The sequence below is a fragment of the Arachis stenosperma genome, chromosome 5 (genome assembly GCF_014773155.1).
Source record: "Arachis stenosperma cultivar V10309 chromosome 5, arast.V10309.gnm1.PFL2, whole genome shotgun sequence".
Classification (NCBI taxonomy): Eukaryota; Viridiplantae; Streptophyta; class Magnoliopsida; order Fabales; family Fabaceae; genus Arachis; species Arachis stenosperma.
Window position 1 is genome coordinate 111445992 of NC_080381.1, and position 9228 is coordinate 111455219.

General features: G+C 43.0%; 1 pseudogene; it reads right to left on the bottom strand.

Moving 5' to 3' along the window:
- Window positions 1-7491: 7491 nt before the first annotated feature.
- LOC130981059 (13-hydroxylupanine O-tigloyltransferase-like) lies at window positions 7492-8907 on the bottom strand (annotated as a pseudogene).
- Window positions 8908-9228: the final 321 nt, after the last annotated feature.

The window sequence follows — 9228 nt, forward strand, 5'->3', positions numbered from 1 at the left end:
AAAAACCGAGGAGATACAGGTTGGTGAAGAGGAAGGGAAAAACACTCATATAGGAGCCAACCTAGGGGAAACTCTAAAACAAGGGTTGACTAAGCTCCTAAGAGATAATTCCGACCTCTTCGCCTGGAAGGCCTCCGACATGCCTGGGATTGACCCCGAGCTCATGTCCCACAAGCTCTCGGTTTATCCAGGATCTCGACCTGTACAACAAAGAAGACGCAAGCTCGGCCCAGAACGAGCCCTAATAGTAGAAGAGCAAGTACAGGCGCTCCTGGAAGCCGGCTTTATTAGAGAGGTCAAGTACCCAACATGGCTAGCCAATGTAGTGCTAGTCAAAAAACAGAATGGTAAATGGAGAATGTGCGTCGACTATACCGACCTAAATAAGGCATGTCCTAAGGACCCTTATCCCCTACCAAGTATTGATACCCTGGTGGACTCCAGCTCGGGGTACCAATACTTGTCATTCATGGACGCCTACTCGGGATATAATCAAATTCCGATGTATGAGCCCGACCAGGAGAAAACATCATTCATCACACCCCGAGCTAACTATTGCTACGTGGTCATGCCATTCGGATTAAAGAATGCAGGAGCCACATATCAAAGGTTGATGAATAAAGTCTTTTCCTCTCACCTAGGGACCCTGATGGAAGTATACGTCGACGACATGCTAGTAAAAACCAAGAAAGAAGTCGACCTCTTATCCGACCTCTCACAAGTCTTTGACACCATAAGGCTGCATAAGATGAGACTAAATCCCGCAAAATGCGCCTTCGCGGTGGAGGCAGGAAAATTTCTAGGATTTATGCTAACACAAAGAGGGATTGAGGCCAATCCCGATAAATGTAGAGCCATCCTAGAAATGAAAAGTCCGACTTGTTTGAGAGAAGTCCAGCAGCTCAATGGCCGACTTGCAGCCCTCTCCAGATTTTTGGCAGGATCGGCACTAAAATCCCTTCCACTATTTTCCTTATTAAGAAAGGGATGCCAATTCGAATGGACTCTGGAATGTGAGGAGGCGTTCCAAGAGTTCAAAAAGTTTTTAAGCCAACCTCCTATCTTAACCCGACCAGTACCAGGGAAAGACCTCGTTTTGTACTTATCCGTAGCAAACAGGGCTGTCTCGTCAGCCCTGATAAAAGAAGACGAGGTCGGACAACACCCAGTCTACTTCATCAGTAAGGTCCTACAAGGCCCTGAGCTAAGGTACCACAAACTTGAAAAGTTTGCCTACTCCTTGGTAATAGTAGCCTCACGAAGGCTACGACCTTACTTTCAAGCTCACACAATAAGAGTCCGTACAAACCAACCCATGAAGCAAATCCTCCAAAAGACGGATGTTGCAGGGAGAATGGTTCAATGGGCAATAGAGCTCTCCGAGTTCGATTTGAGATACGAAACTCGGACAGCAATTAAAGCCCAGTGCCTCGCCGACTTCGTGGCAGAATACGCAGGGGATCAAGAGGAAAAGCCGACTACATGGGAACTCTATGTAGACGGATCCTCCAACAAAACAGGGAGCGGCGCGGGCATAATATTGGTAGATGAAAGAGGAACCCAGATAGAGGTTTCCTTAAAATTTGAATTTCCGGCTTCAAATAATCAAGCAGAATATGAAGCCTTGATCGCCGGACTAAAGTTGGCAGAAGAAGTCGGTGCTACAAAGGTGATGATATACAGCGACTCACAGGTGGTGACCTCCCAAATAAGCGGAGAATATCAGGCAAAGGACCCTAATATGAAGAGGTACTTGGAAAAAACTTTGGAGCACCTTAGGCGCTTTGCAGAAACCGAGGTCAAACACATAACTCGGGATCTAAACAGCAGAGTGGATGCCCTATCCAAGTTAGCAAGTACCAAACCAGGAGGAAACAACAGAAGCCTGATTCAAGAAACCCTCCAAGAGCCCTCGGTAGCAAAAACGGAAGGTAAGCAAGAGGTACTTGAAGTAATCGGTTTAAACCTCGGATGGATGAATCCCTTAGTCGAATACTTGAAATTCGACATCCTCCCTAAGGAGGAAAAAGAAGCCAAAAGAATCCAAAGGGAAGCACAGCATTACACTTTGGTGAGAAATGTCCTTTACCGAAGAGGGATATCGACACCATTGTTAAAATGCGTACCGACCTCAAGAACCACCGAGGTGTTGGAGGAAGTACATAGTGGGATCTGCGAAAATCATCTCGGAGCAAGGTCACTAGCCAGAAAAGTAATCCGAGCTGGATTCTACTGGCCGACCTTGCAGAAAGATGCCACAGAATTTGTGAAAAAATGTCAACCGTGTCAGATGCATGCAAATTTCCACGTGGCTCCACCAGAAGAGCTCATTAGTATCACTTCTCTATGGCCTTTTGCAAAATGGGGAATGGATTTGTTAGGTCCTTTTCCCCAAGCGCCAGGACAAGTCAAATACTTGATCGTGGGAATAGATTACTTCACAAAGTGGATAGAAGCAGAACCGTTGGCCACCATCACCGCTCAAAGAAGTCGGAGATTCCTCTACAAAAATATCATCACAAGATATGGGATACCTTACTCCATCACTACGGATAATGGAACCCAATTCACCGATGCTACCTTCAGAAGCTTAGTAGCCAGTATGAAAATCAAGCATCAGTTTACCTCGGTGGAGCACCCACAAGCCAATGGGCAAGCCGAGGCAGCTAACAAAGTCATACTGGCAGGACTAAAGAAGAGATTGCAAGGAGCAAAAGGAGCTTGGACTGAAGAGCTCCCTCAAGTGCTATGGGCCTACAGGACAACACCCCAATCCGCCACGGGAGAAACACCTTTCCGACTAGTCTATGGTGTAGAAGCCATGATTCCAATAGAGATCAATGAGCAAAGCCCAAGGGTAATTCTTCATGACGAGGTCGGAAATGTACGGGGACACAAAGAGGAGCTCGACTTGCTCCCCGAAGTCCGAGAAGATGCCCAGATAAGAGAAGCTGCGTTGAAGCAAAGGATGACTACAAGGTACAACAAAAAAGTCATTCGAAGAACATTTGCTCCAGATGATTTGGTCTTAATCAGAAATGACATTGGAGTCAACAAATCGGGAGAAGGAAAGCTCGCCGCAAATTGGAAGGGACCATACAAAGTCAATGAAGTTTTAGGAAAAGGTTATTATAAAGTAACCGACCTGAACGGCACTGAGCTACCAAGGTCGTGGCATGCTTGTAACATGAAAATGTACTACAGTTAAAAGCGAACTCTACTCCCTGATGTACTCTTTTCCCAACTTCATGATTTTTTCCCAAAAGGGCTTTTTCTGGAGAAGGGTTTTTAACGAGGCATCATAGTAGAGACTAAGGGAAAATAGGCTATCAAGACCCTTAGTAGCAAAAGAAGGTACCTCCCCAATTAATAAAGATCTTTTTTATTCACAATATCTCTTATAATATCCTTCTTTATTTTTTCTAAGTCTTTCTACGAAACGCGCCGACTTAAGCTCGACAAAACGTGAAAATCCCATGAATCGACCTAAGTGGTCGTCAGGATAAAACGACGAGGTACAAGTCGGTGTAAAGAGGTTATATGAGTCGATCGTAAAAACTCGGGAACAAATCCGACTCATAAGTCGAAACGAGACCCCGAGTAGGAAAGCTCGGAAACACTTCGATCCATAAATCGGAGTATAAAACCGAGTAGAAGAAAAACGCATCGCAAAAATAACCTAAGTCATAAGAACTTGTTAAAACAAAGTTGAGTATGAGGGATAACAAAAAGAGATAGGAAAACCTAGGAAGCAGTTTAAAGGATGTCCCGAAAGTCCTTAAACGAAAAGCTCCGAAAAACAAACAAGCCAAAAAGAAAGGTTTTCAAGAAAAAGTCAAGGGGAATTCAGAAAATTAGAAAAGCATACACGCACAAGGTAACTTAAACCCTTATCCAAAAAAGGGTACTTTGTTAATCTAAACCCTTATTCAAAAAGGGCACTTGCCGAAATATTTTGTTAACGGCCTTAAAAGGCCAAAAGAAATTGTTCAAGCATCACCAAACAACATATAAATAAGTTTAAAAAAAAGGGGGGACTCATAGGCCGAGCCCCCATATAGCCATAAAAAATTATTTTTTCAGAAGAGAAGACGGATCACCACCATCAGGACCAGGAAGAGGGGTAGCCACAGGAGAAGAAGAAGAAATCGGAGGAACATCTGAAGAACTCGGAGCGTCCTTAGATCGTGGAAGGGACTCAATAATCCTCTGCCCATGAGTTTTCAATTCTGACTCGGAAACAACTTCGGGGGCAGGAGGATCCACGATGGCACCATCAATAACAACTTTGTCAGGATGTAAAGGAGAAAGATCCAAGTCGGGAGCAATGACCCTGACTTGCTCCAAGAAAATCCTCCAAGACTCCTCGGCGCCATTAGCAATTGAGTCCTCCAACTTATCATATGCCTTCCGAGAGTTCAGCAGATCGTTCCTCATAGACACAAGGTCCTTGAATAAGCTTTGATAACTGGCCTGCGCCGTTTTTCTCAACTCCATCTCCATGTTGTACTGGGCCTGCAAAGCCTTCCCCTTCTCCCGAAAGGTATCTCTCTCCTCCCTCAGCTTGGAAATTTCTTTCTTCAACTCTCCCTCATGCTCCTGATATGAGCGAAGCCTCCCCTCTAGCTCCTCGACCTTCGAGGTCGTCCCTAAAGAGCTGAGGGGAGCCTTCTCAAAGATATCCAAAAGCTTGCCACAAACCCCCGCCGCCTTGAGACTCTCCTCGACCATAGTGGTAAGGTGACCCCGAACAGACATATCATCCATGCCTATACGAACATGGGGATAGATATTCTTTCGGACAAACTCAATGGCATCCGCCTTAACCTCAGAAGCACCAGACTCTAAAGTCTTGCGCTTCTTTGGATCAGGGGAAGGTCGGACGACGGGGAGCGACTGAGGGGGAGCTGAAGAAGAAATTACGATAGGCTTGGAAAGAGTCCCAACGTTCCGAGGAGGAGGAGGAGGAGAGATAACCCTGGCACCACCAGACCGAGCGCGAGACTTAGCTTTAGCCTCCTGGACCCTCTGAAAAGATTCTTGAGCGTTTGTCTTTGCCATTTCTGAAAAAGAAAACAATAGCTAAAGAATCAAACAAGTCGGAATGATCAGTTAACAAGTCGGAAGTTTAGCAGACCAGAAAAAACTACCTAGCTGTGATTGGACAAAGGTCGGAGACCCTTGGAGAAATTTTTTAGTATCCAAATATGGGGCCCTCCCCCACACTTCTCGGAGGAACCCCACGACGGCAGCCTCTACTTCATCCAGGTCATCCAGACCATATTTCTCACAAGGGGAGGCCTCCAGCCAGTATAAAGGAAAGCGAGGAAAAGAATTATCATCCAGAAAAAAGGGGTGATGACCCTCTACAGCTTGCACTTTGAAAAAGAAATTTTTAAAGTCATGAAAAGATTCATCAAAAAGGGTAAAAATCCTCCGACCTTGTATGGCTTGGAAGGAAACCCATTGTTGTTTATTATTCAGCCCACTAAAAGGCTTGGTCATATGAAAAAGATGGAAAAAGATTTTTAGAGAAGTCGGGAAATCCAGAGCATGGCTAATAAATTGGTAAATTTTCAAGAAACCCCAGGAGTTGGGATGAAGCTGGGTAGGGGCAACCCGACAATGCTGCAAAACAGACATCTCGAAATCTGAAAAGGGCAGAAAGACGCCCAGACGGGTGATCATGCACTCATACATAAAGAAGAAATGGGGAGCCGTTTCGTTGGCTCTCCCATGACAAACTCGGTCCTCTGAACCGGGAACAAGCAACTCATATTTAGGCTCATCCTCATCCGAAGTACAGAGCCGGTGATGGGTGCGAAGGTGAGTAATAAACTCCGCATCAACCAACGGCTCCTCCCCCAGAACAGTAACGTCAACCCAATCTACGGAGGCCATTTTCTTTCTCTAAGAAAAATGAAGAAACCTACAAAGGGAAAAAAGAAAAGAAAAAAAATCAAAAAACAAAGGTCTCTAAAAGAGGAGAAAAAAGAACCAGGCGCAAGTCTACAAACCTATTTCTCTACAAAGCAAAGTCATACGAAAGGTGCGAAAAAGGAGAAAGAAACTAACCTCTTTTTGGAATGAAGGTAGGAAGAAGCAAATGTCTCCAGAGCACAAGAATGTAGTACGAGTGAATACGACACGTACAAAGAAAGAAGAAGTTTGAAAGATTGCAGAAACGGAAAAAGGAAAGAGAGGGAAAGTATTTATAAACATGCTAAGGGGCATAGTGGTAAAAACGAAGCAGTCATTAATGAGAGTGCACCGTTACCAAAGCCATCAATCCCTAAGTGCATCCCTAACGGACACGACGATTGAATAGACGTAACTGTCAGAAACAAAAGGTCGCGATAATCACGTCGGTTTCAAAACCCGTGAAAGTCGGCTACGAACCCGAGTTAAATACTTGAACCCAAGCCCTAAAGAGATCTTGGGCTCAAGTAGGGGCACTGTTCATACCCTGGCCCAATGATAAGGGCCCAGGTCCAACTAAAAGGCCTAATCCGATAGATTAAGCCTAGCTAAGCACCGACCTTCACATAAGAAGTCGGTGTCCACTACGACTTGCTCTAAAGAAGTCGGACATGAGATTAGCTGGCAGATAAGCACTCATTCAAATGAGTAACCGGCCCTAAAATCTCTCTAACCGCTTCATAAAGCCATATCTTAACCTCCCTAAGATAATGGGACGGTCAACATCCTAAAGATATGGCACTACTCCAACGGTGGTTATTGGCTCACCACTATAAATACACTGACATCCCTCAGGTATCTCTAAGCCCAATACTCTCTAGATCTGCTCACACTCTTGCTAACTTAGGTATCGGAGTGTCTTTGCAGGTACCACCCCCTCTTCTCGCACAAACAAGTCGGACGGAGCCTCCCGAGTTGCACACTCATTCGGCAACCTCCTCCTTCACACATTTGGGCCAGCCAACGCCATCCATTCAGTCAATCTCCGGTTACCCACCGTAACAATTTTTAATATTATAATATCGATTACAATATTTTAATAAAAATAAAAAAAATGTTAGTTGGATTATATGTCTTAATATTTTAACAAAAAGTATTACAAAAAGATATGATAAAAAATAAAAAAATATTGCACAAATTTACTATATAAAATTATAAATATACAACTATGTTAAATAAATATCAAAATTAATTATTTAAATTAATAGTATAAGATACACATTAAAATATAAAATACATATTAAAAATAAATTAAATTATACATATATTTATATATAAATATATAATAACTACTTTTAATATACGAATAGTATTTTTGATAATTATACTTTTTACTATAAAAATTATTTTTGCAGCAGAATGAAGAAGATATGTATTTGCAGAAACAGAGTCGTCTCATACAAGCCAAGGGAGGCACGCAATGCCCCAACATTGAAATTTTTAATATAAATTGTCTATATTTATATAAAACATATATATTATTATCATCATTTTTTTATTATTAAAAAAAAGTTATGTTAGATAACCAATAATTTCATCCTTGATCTGTAGGATTTCGTTAAGCTCTTTCTCAAACCTTTTCATGGCATCTTCTTCTGGCAGGGAAATTAAAACAACTCTACCATGCACTCCTCTAGAGTTAGTATATGGAACATAGTAGCTCACACCAGAAATATCATCTATACCAGCTCTGACTAATCCAGAATACAAAGGCTTACCCCATCCATAATCCACATCTCTAAACCCACATTTTGTGATGTCTGACACTATAAACGTTGCTGTCATGGAAAACGCAGGTCTACCCTTAACCCCATTCCAATGCATAGCTCAAAGGCCGCCTGCAAAGCATCTCCATGGTGGAAACTGCCGTAGGAAGCACAAAAGCGTTGCCATAATACCCTTCAGGCAGTGGAGGAATAAACCTATTAAAGGAGAAGAGAATCAATTAAAAATTACCATTCTTTTAATGATTATCCTTGTTCAAATTAAACAGGAGTATGCTGATGTAATTATTATTTTAACCTGCAAGGTTCAAAACGTGCATTGACTGTGCAAAGCAAGCGAACCTCTTGGTTAGGGTTTTGCCATTGCAATGCAGCTGTATGACAACGCCATATGCATGCAGTGAGGACTTCGAAGGTGGTGGAAGATTGAGCAAGACGAGGAGGGAGCAGGCAGCGCAATGCATCAATCTCTTGGGGGCCAAAGAAGAAGGAAGCTTGGGAGGGTTTGAAGGAGACAGTTTTGTTGTCAAGTGATGATAGTTGTTTGTATTCATGGTGGATGAATGTGACTCTTGGTGGGTCTCTGGCACAAAGAAGCTCCCTATACCAAACTGGGAGAATTGAAGGGTTTGATGCACCTTGGGCTATTTCTGGTATGCCCTTTATGAATTGACCAATTCCACATCCATCACACAGTGTGTGGTTAACACGTATAGCAAAGATGAAACCACCGCATTTGAGACGTGTTACCTGAATAAGCAGCAGAGGAGACTTAAATCATTCCATCATCAGAAAATGGAACATCGTAGAGGAACTCATCAAAGCAAGGAAATGGAGGCAGAGGGTCAACACCAAAATAGTCAAGTGTAACATCTGCATCAGCTTCAATGAACAGTACTCCTTCGCCAGTGCAATCCACCATAAGTTTTCCCCTAGGTCCTTCCCTAAGCCTTCCGGCAAGTGGATAATAGAACACAAGTGCCTTGGACAACGCTTCCCTGATGACATGGACAGGGTCTTTCCCTGCCATTGAAGATTGATAAGGAAAGAATTGCACCAATGGAAGGTGGTAACGAAGACCCTTTTGGTCATCAATATCGGAGAGAAGCTTGAGCTCACGGGGGGTGGGTCCAGCTGGTGCCACTGACTCCGCTGGCTTCCTCCTCACTTTAAGCACCATAGATGATGATTTCTGGAGAACCATTATGTATTTTTATGTGAACTAAAGCAAAAAAATGGAAATGTTGGTGTTTGATGAACAAACTGAGAGAGACGTTGATAGCAAGAGAATTAATTAATACAAGGTAGAGAAAGAGAAGTGAAAACTGAATAAATTAAACTTGATTGAATTCGGCGGAGCATATAGAAGGAGAGGAACTATTTGTAAATAGAAGTAAACTATTTTGCCGTGCAGCTAGCAGAGTAATAAAGGACGAGTAGTGATGATTATACAGCAAACTAGTTAGAGACGCTGCTGGAGAGATTTTAATGGCTGCCACGTGTAGGAGAAGCTTATCTCTTCAAT